General features: G+C 37.0%; 1 long non-coding RNA gene across 1 annotated transcript in view; it reads right to left on the reverse strand.

The window, feature by feature from the left end:
- The window catches only part of LOC106040935 (uncharacterized), a 117,719-nt gene that overhangs the window by 29,728 nt on the left and 69,993 nt on the right, over window positions 1-17,998 (reverse strand). The window contains exon 3 of the long non-coding RNA XR_001210139.3: window positions 17,914-17,945. This is a non-coding gene — a long non-coding RNA (uncharacterized lncRNA). The remainder of the gene's footprint in view (window positions 1-17,913; window positions 17,946-17,998) is intronic.

Here is a 17,998-nt window from a genome sequence, read left to right on the forward strand (position 1 = left end):
CTCCCCTGGCACAACTTTAGCCCATTCCCCCTTGTCCTGTCACCAGGCACGTGGGAGAATAGACCAACCCCTACCTCTCTACAGCCTCCTTTAATGTACCTATAGAGAGCGATGAGGTCTCCCCTGAGCCTCCTCTTCTCCAGGCTGAACAATCCCAGCTCCCTCAGCCACTCCTTGTACAACTTGTTCTCCAGACCCCTCACCAGCTTCGTTGCCCTTCTCTGGACTCTCTTAAGCACCTCCATGTCCTTCTTGTAGCAAGGGGCCCAAAAATGAACACAGTACTCGAGGTGCGGCCTCACCAGAGCCGAGTACAGGGGGACAGTCACTTCCCTAGACCTGCTGGCCACATTGCTTCTTATACAATCCAGGATGCTGTTGGCCTTCTTGGCCACCTGAGCACACTGCTGGCTCATATTCAGCCGACTATCAACCGGTACTCCCAGGTCCTTCTCTGCCAGGCAGCTTTCCAACCACTCATCTCCCAGCCTGTAGCTCTGCTTGGCGTTGTTGTGCCGCAGATGCAGGACCCGGCACTTGGCCTTGTTGAACTTCATACAGTTGACCTCAGCCCATCGGTCCAGCCTAACCAGATCCTCCTGCAGAGCCTTCCTACCCTCGAGCAGATCGACACACGCACCTAACTTGGTGTCATCTGCAAACTTACTGAGGGTGCAGTCAATCCCCTCATACAGATCATCGATAAAGATATTAAAGAGGACTGGCCTCAGTACTGAGCCCTGGGGGACTCCACTAGTGACCAGCCTCCAACTGGATTTGACTCCATTCACCACAACTCTTTGGGCCTGGCTATCCAGACAGTTTTTAACCCAATGAAGTGTATGCCAGTCCAAGCCACGAACAGCCAGTTTCTTGAGGAGAATGTTGTGGGAAACGGTGTCAAAAGCCTTACTGAAATCAAGGTAGACCACATCCACAGCCTTTCCCTCATCCACTAAGCGTCACTTTGTCATAGAAGGAGATCAAGTTCGTCAAGCAGGACCTGCCTTTCATAAACCCATGGTGACTGGGCCTAATTGCCTGGTTGCCCTGTAAGTGCTGCATGATGACACTCAAGATAATCTGCTCCATGAGCTTCCCTGGCACTGAGGTCAAACTAACAGGCCTATAGTTCCCCGGGTCTACCCTCCGGCCCTTCTTGTAGATGGGTGTCACGTTTGCTAGCCACCAGTCGACTGGGACCTCCCCTGATAGCCAGGACTGCCGATAAATGATGGAACGTGGCTTGGCCAGCTCCTCCGCCAGTTCTCTCAGTACCCTCAGGTGGATCCCATCCGGCCCCATCGATTTGCATACATCCAAGTGCTGTAGCAGGTTGCCAACCATTTCCTCATGGATAGTGAGGGCCACATCCTGCTCCCCATCCCCTTCCACCAGCTCAGGGTACCCGGTATCCAGAGAACAACTGGTTTTGCCACTAAATACTGAGACAAAGAAGGCATTAAGCACCTCAGCCTTTTCCTCATCTCTTGTAACTAAGTTTCCCCCTGCATCCAGTAAAGGATGGAGATTCTCCTTAGTCCTCCTTTTTGTGTTGTTGTATTTGTAAAAACATTTTTGTTATCTTTAATGGCAGTAGCCAGATTGAGCTCCAGATGAGCTTTGGCCTTTCTAATTTTGTCCCTGCACAGCCTCGCAACATCCTTATAGTCCCTCCTGAGTGGCCCGCCCTCTATTCCAAAGATTATAAACCCTCTTTTTTCTCCTAAGCTCAAGCCACAACTCTCTGTTCAGCCAGGCCGGTTTTCTTCCGCACCAGCTTGTCTTTGGGCACGTGGGGACAGACTGCTCCTGAGCCATTAAGATTTCCTTCTTGAAGAGTGCCCAGCCTTCCTGGACTCCTCTGTCCTTCAGAACCACCTCCCAAGGGACTCTGCCAACCAGTGTCCTGAACAGCTCAAAGTCAGCCCTCCGGAAGTCCAAGACAGTGGTTTTACTGGTCCCCTTCCTGACTTCGCCAAGAATAGAGAACTGAACCATTTCGTGGTCACTCTGCCCAAGACAGCTCCCAACCACCACATCTCCCACCAGTCCTTCTCTGTTTGTGAACAGAAGGTCTAGCAGGGCACCTCCCCTGATAGGCTCACTAACCAGCTGCGTCAGGAAGCTATCTTCCACGCTCTCCAGAAACCTCCTAGACTGCTTTCTCTGGGCTGTGTTGTGCTTCCAGGATATGTCTGGGAAGTTGAAGTCCCCCACGAGAACAAGCGCTGACGATTTCGCGGCTTCTGCCAGCTGCCTGTAGAACTCCTCATCAGTCTCCTCATCCTGGTTCGGCGGTCTGTAACAGACCCCCACCAGGATGCTTACCTTGTTGGCCTTCCCTCTGATCCTAACCCACAGGGACTCAACCTTATCATTCCCAGCCTCAAGTTCCTCAACATCTAAACACTCTCCAATATAGAGAGCCACACCACCACCTCTTCTGTGCTGCCTCTCCCTTCTGAAGAGCCTATAGCCAGACATTGCAGCACTCCGATCATGAGAGTGGTCCCACCACGTTTCCGTGATGGCAACCAAGTCATAGCCTGCCTGCTGCATGATGGCTTCCAGCTCCTCTTGTTTGTTACCCATGCTGCGTACATTAGTGTAGATGCACTTCAGTTGGGCCATTGCCCTCTCCCCCGGCCTTGCCATTGTTCCCCCGGCACACCTCTAAAAAGCCTTATTTCAGCCCCGTCCCCTTTCTTACCTAGTTTAAAGCCCTCTCAATAAGCCCTGCCAGCTCCTGGGCTAGGATCCATTTTCCCCTTAGAGATAGGGACCCGCCTGCGGCCATCAGCGCAGCCCGACAGCGACAGGGCTGGGGTTCCACCCCCATTTGGGGTGTCTCACCCGGTACCTCTCCTTCAGGCCTTGCAGGGAGGTGCTCCACCAGTCTATCTCCTGCTCACACTCCCTGATGGCCCTCAACCTCTCCACCTCCTCCTTGAGCTCTGCCACCAGGCGAACCAGGTCATCCACCTGCTTGCACCTCACACACACGGTGCCTCTGCCTCCCTCAGATGGCAGCAACAGGCTCAGACAGTCCCTGCATCCAGAGACCCGAACTGCCACATTTTTGAGCTGGCAGTCAGTCTGGGTGGTTACAGACTTTCTAGAGAGAGCTCTCTGCCTAGTGTAGACCATTGCGGCCTAGCTAGTGGTAGACAGCCGTTAGATGAGTTGTTCTTATGGGCGGGGCAGAACACTCTGCCCTGCCTGAGCATGCCCTTCCCGCACAAACTGCCCTGCAAACCGCCGCACCCCGCCCTTCTGACACGCCACGTCCTGTTTGCTCATCCTGGTCTCCATGCTCCTGGTCGCTCGCGCTCCCTAGGGGCTGCTTTTGAACATCAGGGTAGAGGGGCATTGCTGGCTCTGCCTACGCCTCGTCAGCCTCCCTCGCAAGGGCTGCCGGGTCCTGGCGGCTCCCTCGGCTGCCTCGAGTGGTCTTGATGCTGGAAAAAAAGCCCTGCCCGCCTCAATCCCCCGTTTCGCTGCAGAACGCGTCTGCCCCAGAGCCGATCGCCTCGGCGATAAAGACATGTTGGTTTCAATGAGGAAGAAAGAGGCCAATATAATGACTTAAATGCCCTACAACATAATCTCTCTACATCAGGGTCAGAGCAACGGAAACACACCACAGTGTTTCTGCTAAGTTTATTCTGTAAACAAGCAATAACTGTATCTCCAGTTTAGTCCATCTGGCACATTGCACAAACAGCAACATCATGTTTAGATACAAAAAGAGAGAAACGTTTTTAAATAATGATGACAGCATAAACACTTTTAACTTTGGTTATGAACTTTCATTTAAAGGCTCCTGACAATTAAAGTTTCCTAAAGCTGTTTCTTTCTTCTTATTCCTGACATGTTCCTGTCTGTGAATGTTACCATTTCATGTACAGCAATATCAGTATGACCACTGTTTTTAATTTTCAGTTTTTCTGGTGGTCACAATTAAAAACTTTTTAGCTGAACTCTAATGATCAAAGGAATCCTGATGTTATTAATTATCTGATACATGCAAACAGATGAATTATCCAAGAGGAAATCAATAAGATAAGAATTATGTTAATAAATGGTTCAAGAGGAATGTTAAAGTCTTACTGAAAAACACTGTAATAGTCTGGAGAAAGGAAAGTTTGATACAAAATTTGGATCTAAGGCTAGCTTTCCACTGAACACCCTAGACGTATTCTAGACTTGAAGCAGCAAGTGCGATGAAAATTAATGTACAAAACAGAGCTAACCATTTTCCTTCCTTGTCCAGGGGCAGACCAGTTACTAGTAGAGCACTGAGTTTTCCTCGGTGCATCAGACACAGGATCAAAGGTTGTTGCTTTGCAAAATGCTGCTGAAATTTCATGGTATTATGACATCTCTGATAATAGTAATAGATGTATCTCTGGGATGAGAATTAGGCAAATTTTAAAAAGCCAATACGCTCCCGAATTATTATTATTATTATTATTATTATTATTATTATTATTATTATTATTATTATTATTATTATTGATTCCACTGGTATTTGCAATACTGCTATGCCCAGAAACCCCAACTAAGTTTGCTTTCAAACAAATTTCCATTTCATATGCATTTAGGAATGAGATACAAAAGGACAAAGTAGAAACAAATCTAAGGTAGGAGGAACCAGGAACCAACTTACACTATTTTGTCTCATGTGCTATTTAGTTTCTTCACTTCTCTTTACCTCTACAAAGTTTTATTCAAAAAACTCTAGAGAATTTAGGGTAGTCTTTTCTTTTACATAATTTTAGTATTTATGCATATCATTTGGACTGAAGATGAAAAAATTTCACTGATAATCTATAATACAGGATAAGCAGTAGGAAAGTCTGAACTGAAGCAAAATGAATGTTGTCATAGAGGACATACAGTGTTTCATTCAGTATAATACTTTTAGCTTTGAACAATTGCAAATTAATTTGGTATTCTATCAATACAACATTCTTTTTATTTCCCTGACAATTTTATTACCAATAAATTTATTTTTATATCCATATGTGTATTGCCATTTGAAGCCTGTCGATGCATCAAATGCAACTGGTGTGTGTTCTTTGGGGAAAAGTCACTTTGAAGGATCCTCTGGCTGATTAGCTAATAACTGACATACACGTCTTTCAACATGAGAAATTAGCATGACAGAGCCTGCAAGCAATAGCATTAGAGTAACTATATATATATATTTGATTTGTTTAAACACAGCTCTTAACCGTAGTAGAAAAGGATGTTGTTTTTCTGTGATCTTAATGTCTTTATATTAATATACAAAACATTCCTAATATTAAAGTAATTTATTTCCCTGATTTTTGAAATCTGTAAAATATGAGAAAATACACTGGAAAAGGTGAAACAAGCTCCTTTAAATAGTTGTCTAGAAAACTTCATTAATGTTCCTGTTTTGTAGATTTAACAACTTTTGTCTAACTGTACAGTGAAATTTAAAAATAGCATATTAAATCTATTTAACCTGAAGGATTATAATGTGTTTAACAATATATGCATTTTAATATTTGTGCATGTTTAATCTTGAATTTTAACAAAGGATCAATTGCATGTATAATAGAGCAATTCTTAATTTAAAGCTTATAACTTCTATTGGATTCATGATTTAGAGCACAATATGGACAAAGATTGTGCAAAGCAGAGCAAATCTTTCACTGAAGCTTATATTTTGTTTACCAGTACAATAATATAAACCCAGCCCTATTCTATGCAATAGACAAAAGAGAGAAAACACCTACATCTTTAATTTACATCACTACACCTGTATTTGTGTTTCACTATGACCCTCAGGAAAATTGTAAAATGTAAAAGTGACCGAGTTGTACATCTCCCGATTTAGACAATACTCCTTCATGTTGTGTGGATTCAGTGGCTATCATTTAAATGAAAATGAATAAGAAATGACTCCTTTATATTTCATCATCTGCTTTGAGGATGATCTCGTGAACTTCCGGAGATGAGGCATATGGTGCTCATGATGGGCTCTGTTTTGCATTAGATCAAACATGAGAGGTTCTATGCACACTTACATGAGAACAGATTTTCTTCAAAGCAGTTTTTCTGTGCATGCATTTGCACATGCATTTGTGTTTTATGAGCATTTTTTTCTATACTTGCAGAACATATAAGTCATTTTTCAAGATTTAACCTCTCCCTGACAAAGCAAAATTCTTTACAGCATTCATTTCTTACTCATTTACTTTGCTGGCAAGCTACAATATGCAAATCAGAATATTATTCCCTGTGACCTTGTAAAATCATTATAAAAATATACATATGCACTACTATTCCTATTTACAGTTTGCTATTTTGCCTCTGCAACTATAGAACTCTTCCCAACTTTCCCATAGCACACAGCATGCCTTACAGAATTGCTGTTGTCATTTTCCAGTGCACCACTGCCAGTTTAAAGAAAGATGAAATAAATGTGTTGGAGTCATATATTTATTCTCAGATGACCCTTAATTATAATTAACTGTTTGTGCTCGTAAATGATAGCTATATATCTCTAGATGCTTTTAAAACTTCTATTTTATTTGCTTTAGGTAAAGAAGTCACTGCTATAGTTATCATCTCTGTGATTACTTTATTACATGACACTAATAAAATTTAATTGCTTGAAGATTTTTTGCATAAATCATAGTTTTATGCAATAATTGCATAGGCCAAAAGAATTACCTAAATGATTTTTTTCTTTTGATTACTCTGCAGAATTGGAATAAGATTTCAAATTTTCAAGTGAGACCAGTAAGCTTTATTATTTTTATAAACATATTTCAGAATTTAAGATACACAATTTTTATTATTATTATTTTTGAGTATATTTACTCTTGACTTGGAACTGAATAAAAACTGTTATCATCTGACTGCTTATGGGTTTTGCTTTTGGGAAAGAAAGTCTTTAAATATCTGCTCATTACAGTAGATTTGAAACTTCCTCCTACCACCACAGCATATTATGTCTGGGCATAGTAATGTAGAGTAGAGTAATGGCTGGGCAATTCTTTGACATGTAAGAGACAGAGCCTCAGCTTCTGCTCAATCTTACATGACTGACAACTAGATTGTTCCCCTGCAGGTCACTAGTTTTAGAGTTTTAGAGGTACAGAAAGAGTAAAGGGTTTTAGCCTTTGTTATAATGTCAGCTTATCTGCTTTCTGGAAGCAACACAAACTTTTGGGCAGTTTTCGCAAATTAAAGAAGTATATGGCCTGCTCTGATTTATATTGAAAAAATAAACCAACAATTGGCCACTTTGAAAACTCAGTGGAACCCAAATATAATCAATACTATACTAACTGCCTCCAGAGTCTTGAAATGCTGTGACGTCATTTCCACAAAATATGTTTATGTAGGTAGACTAACAAGAAAATAAAAAATGTGGATCAACTATTCTCAACATCAGCAAGGAAATACGTTTAGGGGAAGAAATAATAGCCTATTGCAAGAAAAAAATATATTTTTATTTATTAGTTTGTTTGATTTTCTGTCTTTCATTAAACTATTTCGTTATCTTTATGCATATTCTTAAACCCACGGAGTTTAGCAGAAACATTTGTGAAATCAAACAATTAAAGAAGGAAGTACTCTTACTCATCTTTTCTTCTCCCCCTCCATCTCTGCATTTCCATTTCATGAAGCTTTAAGCAGCATAAAACTTTCTTCCAGTATCATTCCCCAATCAAAGACCCAGTAAGGGAGCAGAGCAAATAATTAGCTGGCTTATTTTTAGAGAATTATGACAGAAGCTTGTACTTGTGCTAGTGATGTAGCCTCTGTAGATAAAGACATAAGTCAATTTCTAAGGCTGTCAACACTTTTCCTGAGTGTTAAATTCATTTTTAAAGTACTGCTAAATTATGAAATACTCATTTAAAAAGGAAATATGCTTTCCGTGTTTGGGATAATTATTGTGACTGTCTATTTCACATAGACTAGCGTGAATAAATGTGACTGTAAGCAATTGATAGGGGGTAAAATTCCAGGAGAGAACTTTATTGTTCATGAGTAATTAAGTAGTTTATCTACTATTATTATCCACAATGTGAGGACACAGAGTCAGTACTAAAGTCAACCTATGACTCTGTGACTGTTGTTTCTTCTCTCATCATAGAAGGAATAATTGTTCAGCTTGAGAGGGGTGGTGAATGAGTGGGGTTTTAAAATAAATATAGATATAGAAGACATCCCGAGAAAGGAGAGCTGAGCTTCACTTGCTCAGAGGAGGTTCTGTCTCTCTTCACACCTGACACAACAAAAATAACCAGCAGCTATTCTGAAATGTATCTAGCAGTGAAAAGAACAACTCAAGCTAACTTCAGTCAAAGGCTACAGTGACTGACTGCCAGGGCTGTGACAGCATCCCTGCTCTCCTTAGGCTTTGGCTGCTGGGAGTCAACAGGCCAGCTCCAAGAGAGTGCTGCTGGTGGCTGTGGGGGCACAGCTCTGCAGGAACATCTGCAGGGCGAGCCCTTCACCCAGAGCTGCTTTATGCTCAGGTTCATGTCCTGGGCCCTCACCTTCAACCACTGTTGGATCTTACTGGTCCAGGCCCTGACACAGACCTGCAAACAAGTTCTTACAAGGTAAAGAATAAAAGGAAGAACAGAACAAAAGTTTTCTTTAAAACAAAAGCTCAGTTTTTCAGTAAGGTATTACTGGAAAACAAGCAAGTGAATAACATATCCATTTAATGAAAGCCTCATGACAGTTCACAGCAGAAGCTTAGGCATTGATCTCATAATTCTGAGCTGCAAGGCAGCACAACTATCTGTCTTACTACTTCCATGTCTCTCTTCTCTTGAGCTTGTCACTGTAGTGTTAATTAATGATCAGCTTGGAGTGAGGTAAATTAATAGCTTCTGGTAGAGGTAAGAGAAGAAAGAACATGTGTGTGATTTTCTAAATTCTCTGGATAAGGCAAAGAAGAGAAAGAAGAATGGAATATCCAGACTTTCTCATGTTCCCCCCCCAATAAATTCTTCTGCAGTTCTGCTAACTATAAAAATCAATCTATTACAGTGAAATTAGGCAACACTTTTCATTTCCTTAAATGAGTTCTTAAAGCATTTTAAATATGTAAATTACCTGAAGGAGTTGCTGTAGCCATCCTAGAAAGGTCACTTACAGTTTGGAACATAAAGGGGCCATGACATTGAAAAGTACTGAAAAGAATGCAATCAACATTTCTGTAGCACCAAGGAAGAAACAAGCAAACCTTACTGAATATTTCTCCAATAAAAAGCTATCAGAATTTTTTATGTAAGTCCCAAACAGCAGCACAATCTCTCTCAGCAGACTTCTGAGGCTATATTTTTTCAGTTCCTAAAGATTTTGAGCTTTTTGATATAGGTGTTTAGCTATTCCTTTGTAACGTTTGAGTCAGCTCAGCTCTAGTTTCTTCAATGAAGTTTGAAGGAACTTTGGTATTTATTTTTTATTATTTTCCTGAATATAAACATGAAAATCCTTTACCCCTTGTTTTGTCACTGTGATATGAATATTAATGTACTATTAAAAACAGAGGCTACAAATACAAGCAAGCTTCCAGAAATATTTAGAACTTCCATAGCTGTGGAACTTCCTCTTCTATTCCTGAATCTATTTTGACACATAACTATAAAAATACAGGGGGTCATGACATACTTAAATTGGAAATTTAATATTAACTATATTAAAATGCTACTTAATCAAATACAAGTTTTGGGGAAGAGGAAAAATCTCTCTCTCTTTTTTTTTTTTTTTCCCAGAAGTCTTCTCTACAGCAATGAAATCTTACTACTAGTTTCTGACCTTTCTATATGTCTGTTCCCTGTTATGTAATTCTTCAATATCACAGTTCCATTTAGGACTTGCATTTGTACCACTAAATTCAATAATATTTATTGCCATTAGTTTCACTGGTATTGGCTTAGCATGATAACCTTCTTACTGCTTTATTATTATTATTTATTTATTTAATATAATTTATTTTATTATTATCTATTTTTATTATTTATTTTATTTTATATTATTAGCTTTTTTTTTTTTTTTTTTTTTTCCTCCATTGGCTTTAAATGATTACATTTAAATGATTCCAGGCATTTTCCTGGAAATGAAAGCAGAAACAAATACTTCCTACAAATACTGGAAGCAGACAGTGCTTACACACAGTCTGCTTATTTGGAAATCCATGGGGTTGATGCTCAGGGAATGAGGTGTAAATATAACAGAAAATAAAAAATATCTCTAATTGTAGTACTGTTAAGATGTAGAAGTGCTAGAGTATGACAGACAGATTTTCTGGGATAATTTGCCAAAAGCAATAGAAAGAACACTCAGAAAACAGTTTGTTCCTAAAAATAAATAAATAAATAAATAAATAAATAAATATTGAATAATTGAACAGTTTCATAGCCATAATGAAAGTGATTCCTAAAACTTCTAAGCTATTGTTATATAACATCCAAGAAAGTTAAAATCATGTAGCATGATTCATGTAATTGCTAATATTACCACTGAGCTATTTAAGAAAAGAAATGCCACGTGAGGGAGAAAGGAAAAATAACCAAGTGCTATGCATTGTTCTCCTCCTCACACATACACACATTTCCTTTGCTCAATTGCTACACAGCTACTATTTGTAAAAACTGTACATGGGAGAGCTTGCATTTATTGATGATAAAAGATCATTTTGTGATTCACTTAACTGTCCAGTATCTCAGCTGTGCTTTGGCCATGATGGGTAATTTTAATGAAAGATGAGATAGGGATTTCTCACTGATTCAGGTTTCACCAGTGTGAAGGTCAGTTCCTCAGGGTAGCGATGCAGAGACATTAATCATCCTTCATACTGAACAGTGACCTTATTCTCACACAAGAACCTGCAGGTCTGTGGACCCTATGGTTTGAAGGCTAGCAGAAAGTCAAAAGGCAGAAAACAGCTGGCTTAATCCCAGTGCTTTATGTATTAATATATTTCCCCAAAGGCAGCAAGATGAAAAGCAAAGGGGAAAAGTCCACACAATGGGCATTTTTGTCATTAAAATTCAAACGTCCCAGCCTTTCTCTATGAAAGAAAGAAATTAGTGTTGAACAATTCCTCATTAATTAATAGTAGTCTTGCTCTAGTCATGAGGATCTAAGAACCATGTGAGAGGAAAGACTTATAAAGAGCAGTCATATTTTTATTACTTTTATCCCTTTCAAATACTCTTGCAAGTTGTTTCTCCAAATTCTCCTCTTCGTAGTAGAATACTATCATTTTATATTCCTTTCCTAAGCTGTTTTCAGGAACATTTGTATGCACGGTGACATATAAACCTCAAGTGACAAAATATTTTCAAATGAAGTCCAACATATGTGAATAATCAGGAAGACAAAGTGTTTCTGTCAGAAGGTGTGTATCTGCTTTTCCATGACAGAAATTGCATGAATATTGAAATAATGGGAAGTAGCAAAAAACAGGTGCTGTACACTCTTAAATTCAGTAATTACAGTCAATAGCCAGAATCTGCTGAAAAGACATGTAGAAAAAAAAATAAATAAAAATCTCCTTTTACTCCCCTTATCGTTTCTGTAGCAATACCATGTACATCTACAGCTTGCCTCCCAAAGCAGAATGTTGTGGTTTGGTATTATATGTCTACAATTTCCTCCTACTGGAAAATCCAAGAGAGGATTTTAGCTGGTAACTAATGCAGAAATAAATTCTAATATATATTTCCAGGCCCTATTACTCCCCAACATCCAAATTCCCAAATTCTTCTAAAAGCACTAGAATGTGCTCTTTATGTAATTAGTTCTTATAAGTGTTATTAAAAAATATTGAGTAACTGTTACCCCCACACACACACACAAAAAAAAACTTTTAAAAATTGATTAATGCTGAACTCAATTCTAACTTTTAGGATAAGGATTCTTTGCCTTGACCAGACAGAAAAATGAAGAAATACAGTTGGTGATGACAAAGTAGTTGAAGTTGTTCATGACAGAGCTTTATGAAAAATTATCTGGTAAGGGAACTAATAAAATGAGACATATGACTACTTTAATCATTATAAACCTCAAACTTAACCAGGATTAAGTTATAAAACATGAATCCAATTGCTCACTTTGTCTTGTTTTCTTCCTGTAAATAATATAAAATATTATATATATATTATATATAATATTATATATATATATAATAAATATATATATAATGTATTTGGAGCTGAATAAATGTATGACTTGAAAAAAAAAATCTAGAAAAAATATTTAGGAAATAGCGAACAGGAAAGTCTTACTACTTGGTGCTTGAAATAAAAGGCAAAGAAACAATAAGCTAACATCCCCAAACTGCCAGACTATTGTAACATGAACAAAAACAAGGTTGGATAGATGTTATTGAAAGTGTAGTTGCAAAAGTATAATGTATGTCATACATAAACACATATTTAATATTCTATGAAAATGACTATCTAATCATATAAAAATATACAATATGTATGTGTACACACATTAAATGCCATATACACTTACTTCCCCTTCTAAGTTATCACTGTATATAGGGTATACAACCATGAAATTGTAACAGGCCCCATGATTATAGCAGAAACTTTTAAAGTAGGGGCACATTAAGGTACCAGCGGCCCTGTGGGTAGAAATGCAGATGGTTTTAGAGGTTTTATAGCATAACAAAAGTAGTTCTTCAGGTATTATCTAATACCAAGGAGCTGTCCAAGGCTCAGCTTTGCTAATAAAGCCTTTACTTATGCTATTAGAAAGGTACAGTTACTAAGGACATAGCCAAAGAAAATCATTCACTACATTCACTACAAAAGCTATGAATAATAACAGATGAAATAATGAAGTCTTTCCCAGATACATAAGAAAAAAAATCTAAATGCACATCTAAATGTACTTGCTGATTTGTGGTTTGCCCAGTTTTAATAGAAAGCAGAAGCCCTGTATCTCCAATTTCCCTCATCTAAACATTAGACTGTAATGCTTTAGGTAGTCATAATGAAAATAATATATATATATGCTTCACCCAGGAAAGTCCATTGCAATATTATCCACAAAACTTAAGTACTTGTATTGCCCAGGGATGTACCGTAATAGAATATGGATAATGATGAAAACAAAATTATACATAATTATCTCATTTGCAGTGACAGATTGTCTTTTTATTTCCAAGAAGGAAGAATAGTAGATAAAAGAAAATAAAACTTACGTGAAACATGCTGGAAGTCATCAATGCAACAAGAGAAAACTCTTGGCATGAGGAAGGCTAATGAGATTATACTGTGCCTCTAGTGAATTTTGTATGACCAGAACACATGAAACAAAATTAGTCTTTCTTATTACTAAGCTTCCTGTCACAGCTAAGAGTCATTTAAAAGACATAAACGAAAGCTATGTTACAGTTTATGATATGATTATTCATAAGCAGGAAAAAAAAAAAGATATATTTAAGATACCCACTATCTATTATACTACTATACTGCGATGATCTTATATACCATGGAAAGAAAGAAGAGTGTTTCTTAAGTGTTGTTGAATTCATGGGTGATTGTAAGTAAGTCCCTAAGATTCATAATTCCATAAAAACTTCTTTTGACTAAAAGGAATTTTCATAGGAATAAAGGCTGTAGTGGAGAAAGAATCATTAACAGAAAAGATATGAGTCTTGCAAAACTTCAGTATTCCCAACCAACTAATTTTGAAGGACTTCATTTAAGCTCTTATTACATTACATTTCACAATATGGATGTTTGCCAGTTGAGATGAAGGGAAAGAGATGTCATCAGTGTATGTAAAGGAAAATTATTTAACGCTTCTTTATATTTATTTATTTATTTATTTTTGACACTTTATCTGATCTCTGGAAATTCCAGAAGACTTTTTGTTCATTCATGGAGATCATACCATCAGCATTTAGACCTCTCTTAAAAATATAAACCTAAAGAAAATTTTGGTTACTTGTTTTGTTTTGTTTTCAGTATTGACACTGCAGCAGCGAACCTCACAGACCACCCTGTTTTGAGCAAGATGTTGAATCAGAAATGTATTGAGGTCCCTTCTAAACTGAATTGTCCTGGGCTTCTATGAACCATAGAAACATTTGCAATGAAGCTCTGTGCAAATATCTTAGACTTAACATGAGCATAAGTATATCAGTACTGATGAATGGGGCATATTAGCGTGGATAAATCACCACGCTAAAGCATTGCTTCCTGTTCAGCTTCTAGAATATACGTTCAATCTACCTCTCTGTCCTACTTCATTTGTTGTTCCAGGATACAGGTCTACACAGAGCTAGTTTGAATGTTGCTGCACTACAAGGTGGACACCCATTTATTTCTCACTCTAGTCAGGACTACTATTTTTCATATAACTTTCTTATGATATAATTCTGAAATACTTGATCTGTTTTCAGTTTTTACTCAATGACACTAAAAAAAAGACGAAAGTTGCTTTAGGATAGAGAAAGGCTGGATGAAACTTAAAAGGTATAATTGCAACTATTTATACTTCTGCTAATTATGATCATTTCTCATTCTATGAAACAAACTATATTTTTTAAACTTGCCAGAAAATTTCTGTAAGTAATTTGCACAGTAAGCTGCTTGCAGAAAATGTTCAGTAATCACATTTTGAAAATTACTCTGTTTCAGTTGAGGTAACAGATAACTATTTTCACAGTGCCTGTAAGCATTCTTTTCATGCCATGACTTGAATAATGCTATGCAATTTTCACCTGTGAATACTTAGTCTAGGAATTTTAAAATAATATCTCGCAAACAGTATATCAAGTTAACTTATACATTATATTTTCCATTATTTTTACCAGTTATGAACTAGAATATTGAGATAGATGAACTTCAAAAGATACTTTTCAACCATTTACTGGAACTCAAGTGCTTTGTTAAATTCTGCTTTGGAAATATAAAGGATTACGTGGTGCTGTATCTCAGCAGCTGAACTGCTACTAAAGAATACTGACTGGGAAAGATGGAAAAATATTCCATCATTATCTTGTGCAAGTAACTGAATATAAATATAAAAAGCTTAATATTAAAATCTAAAGTATATTGAAGCCCCATGTGATTTTTTCTGTATGTAAATGAGAATTTTTAAATTTCTTGTCTGTATTTTAACATCAACTGTAAGCCATTAATAGCTTCAATACTCTGGGAACTTAAATTTGTTTTTACAACATTCTTTAGTTATTAGGTCCAATACTACCATTTTCACTGCAGTTGAGGACAGAGTTAAAATCTAGGTTCTGTTAAGACAAAAAAGAGTAAATTTTCACATACCTTTTTAGTACTGTGGAGAAAACAGACTGACCTGTATCTTGATCACTTTTATTATGCAAGATATTCAAATTGAACATTTGAAAATAAATAGGAAAAGAGAAACAAAAGCCTTTATAAATATTTTACTTTAGTTTACTAGAAGACAAAGATATGGAAATTACTGTCATAACTTTCACCTTTGACCTTGCAAGAATATACTGTGTTTAATGATAAAATGAAATGGAAAGATGCACAAATCTGGTAGATTTGCCATAGGCAGTAGAGATGGGAAATGCAAAATGGCTCTCCCAAATGAAATTTCATGACTCACAGTACACTAATTACAATAATTTTAGCTGAAAAGTGGCCTTACTGTTTGTTAGGGTGTGACAGGGGAGCAAGGAGAGAGAGATTCAAATAGAATTAATTTGTAGTTCTTTGCAATAACACATTCATTTGACCTTAGGTCTAGGTAACTAGCTTAGCTGAGAAGGATAACAAGTAACCTGTGTACAAAGAAGGAGTGGGGGGAGCACTTGGAAGAATCAGATGTACAAACTAGCACTTGCTTTTCCTCCCTCTGTCTGACTCTAAAGCTGCTGCTGGCTCTTCATATCCCGCCTTGCCCTTAGTCCTCCAGCAGAACTGCCAGCCTCTGTGGCATCCCTTTGATAAATAGAAAGCAGCTGGTGTCCCAAGGATGGCTATTAATCTCCTCACAAGATGAAAGTAAATGGAGGAGCTGAGCAATGCTTTGTAATTACTGATTCATGCACTCACTTCCTGAGGATAAAAGAAGTTTCAACAGTTTCTACTTCGAAGATAGATTAGTTTTAATTGATACATCATCACTCTGTGAAATTAAGAAACCTATTGTAGCAAACACTTAGTAAAATCTGCTTATTTAGGAAGACCTGGGAACATGAATCTGACTACTTTCTGCTAGCCAATATTAGTACATATATAGACAGGATAGTGGAAAACAGCTTTGGGGTGTCAGTTGTAGCACTTTATTTATGTATTTCCTTCCATCCAACAAACTTCATTGTAGGAAGCAGGAGAAATACACATTTTGGTCCTAACATTTTCTGTTCTGCTCTGATCATGCTCTACTTTTCTGATGATCCACTGAAACATACTTGACGTATTAATAAAAAAAATAAATAAAATAAAATCTTTTACTACGCTGAATTTATGCAGAAGATTTTATATATGGTTTTTGAAAGCTGTTTCTATTTCAAATATCTAATTCTGTATTCTACCTCAACAAACACTTAAGTGTACACTGTGTCTTAAGTACAGGTTTAGGCAGCCATTCTTTACAACAGTGCTTTGAATTATATATGTTGGTAGTAATACTAGAACAGGTTCTTGAGCTAAAACCTGTGGAGAAGTGTTCATTCAAGTTAATTGCTCAGTGAAAAACAGCCTCACCAAAACCAAAATTATTCTATTCATATTATAATGAACCATAATATGAACTATTTGAATATTATAATGAACCATTTGTGTTATAATATGAACTTTTTATTTAAATATTTTTATTTTTATCAGAACCATTAAAAGGAATATTAACAAAACTCAGAAATAAATTTCATTTTCCTTAAAGCTCTATAATACAACATTAATTGTAAAAATTGTAAAAATCATACATACAGAGGCAACTTTATAAAAACTATAAATGTATTGAATACAATAATAGTTTTATTACACAGAAATGAAAATAATTCTGATTGTATTCAAGGGTCAAGTACTTCAAGCTTTAGTTTGATTGGCAACAAACTGTAGTAAATTTCTAAAAATCTAATAAATCCCTGAATTTCAGATATGAATTTCATTGTACAGATGTTACTTAAGTATTATTGTCTATCATCTCCTGTCTTATATTAACTGATTATTTTTCTTTCCATTAAGATGTAGTTATCCCAAAATAGTTTTAAGATGGCATGACTCATGCAGTTTTTCAACAGATACTTTCATAGAGAATGAGGATAAGAATAATGTTAGCATAGCAAGAAAACTCCATAAGAGCTCTGACAAAAATATGCCAGCTAAGTAGGGTGTTTTTCTTAGGAGGTGGTTAGGGGTTAGGCAGACATACAAATACTTAATAGCCCAGTGGTTAGGATATCGTTAAGTATTTAAAACCAAGTCCATTTACTTTACTTCACATTAAGGGTTGAAATCATGTTGTCATGAATCAAATTCAAGTATTTTACCCACCTAGCTGCTATATTAATACAAGGTGGCAGAAATCTTAACTTTCATAATTTAGGAATATGGACTATTTCCTGTATTTATGCAGACTGTATTATAGCATAGGTTAATTCATAGTATTTTGTCTTTACTTTTTCTGACATTCAGAAAATGTATAGCTTTCACTATAGTTTCAGATTTGACTAAACTGAAGCAAACATCACTATTTTCTAACTTACATGTGGCAATTTTTGTGTTCTCTGTTATACCTGTATTGTTAGAAACCAATTTTAAAGAGCTTATCACATTCTAAAAGCATTAGTAACCATTTTAAGCTAGCTATGTTTTTAAAACAGTCTTATTACAGTTTTGTACTTCTAAGGATATGCTGAATGCATTAGAATAAAACGTGAAATCATACCTGTGCTTGATACAGTTCACCCTTCATTGACACTAAAGGAAAAAAAAAAAAAAAAGAGAATAGTGAGGTCTACCTGACTACAAAC

Source organism: Anser cygnoides, chromosome 5, assembly GCF_040182565.1.
Source record: "Anser cygnoides isolate HZ-2024a breed goose chromosome 5, Taihu_goose_T2T_genome, whole genome shotgun sequence".
Classification (NCBI taxonomy): Eukaryota; Metazoa; Chordata; class Aves; order Anseriformes; family Anatidae; genus Anser; species Anser cygnoides.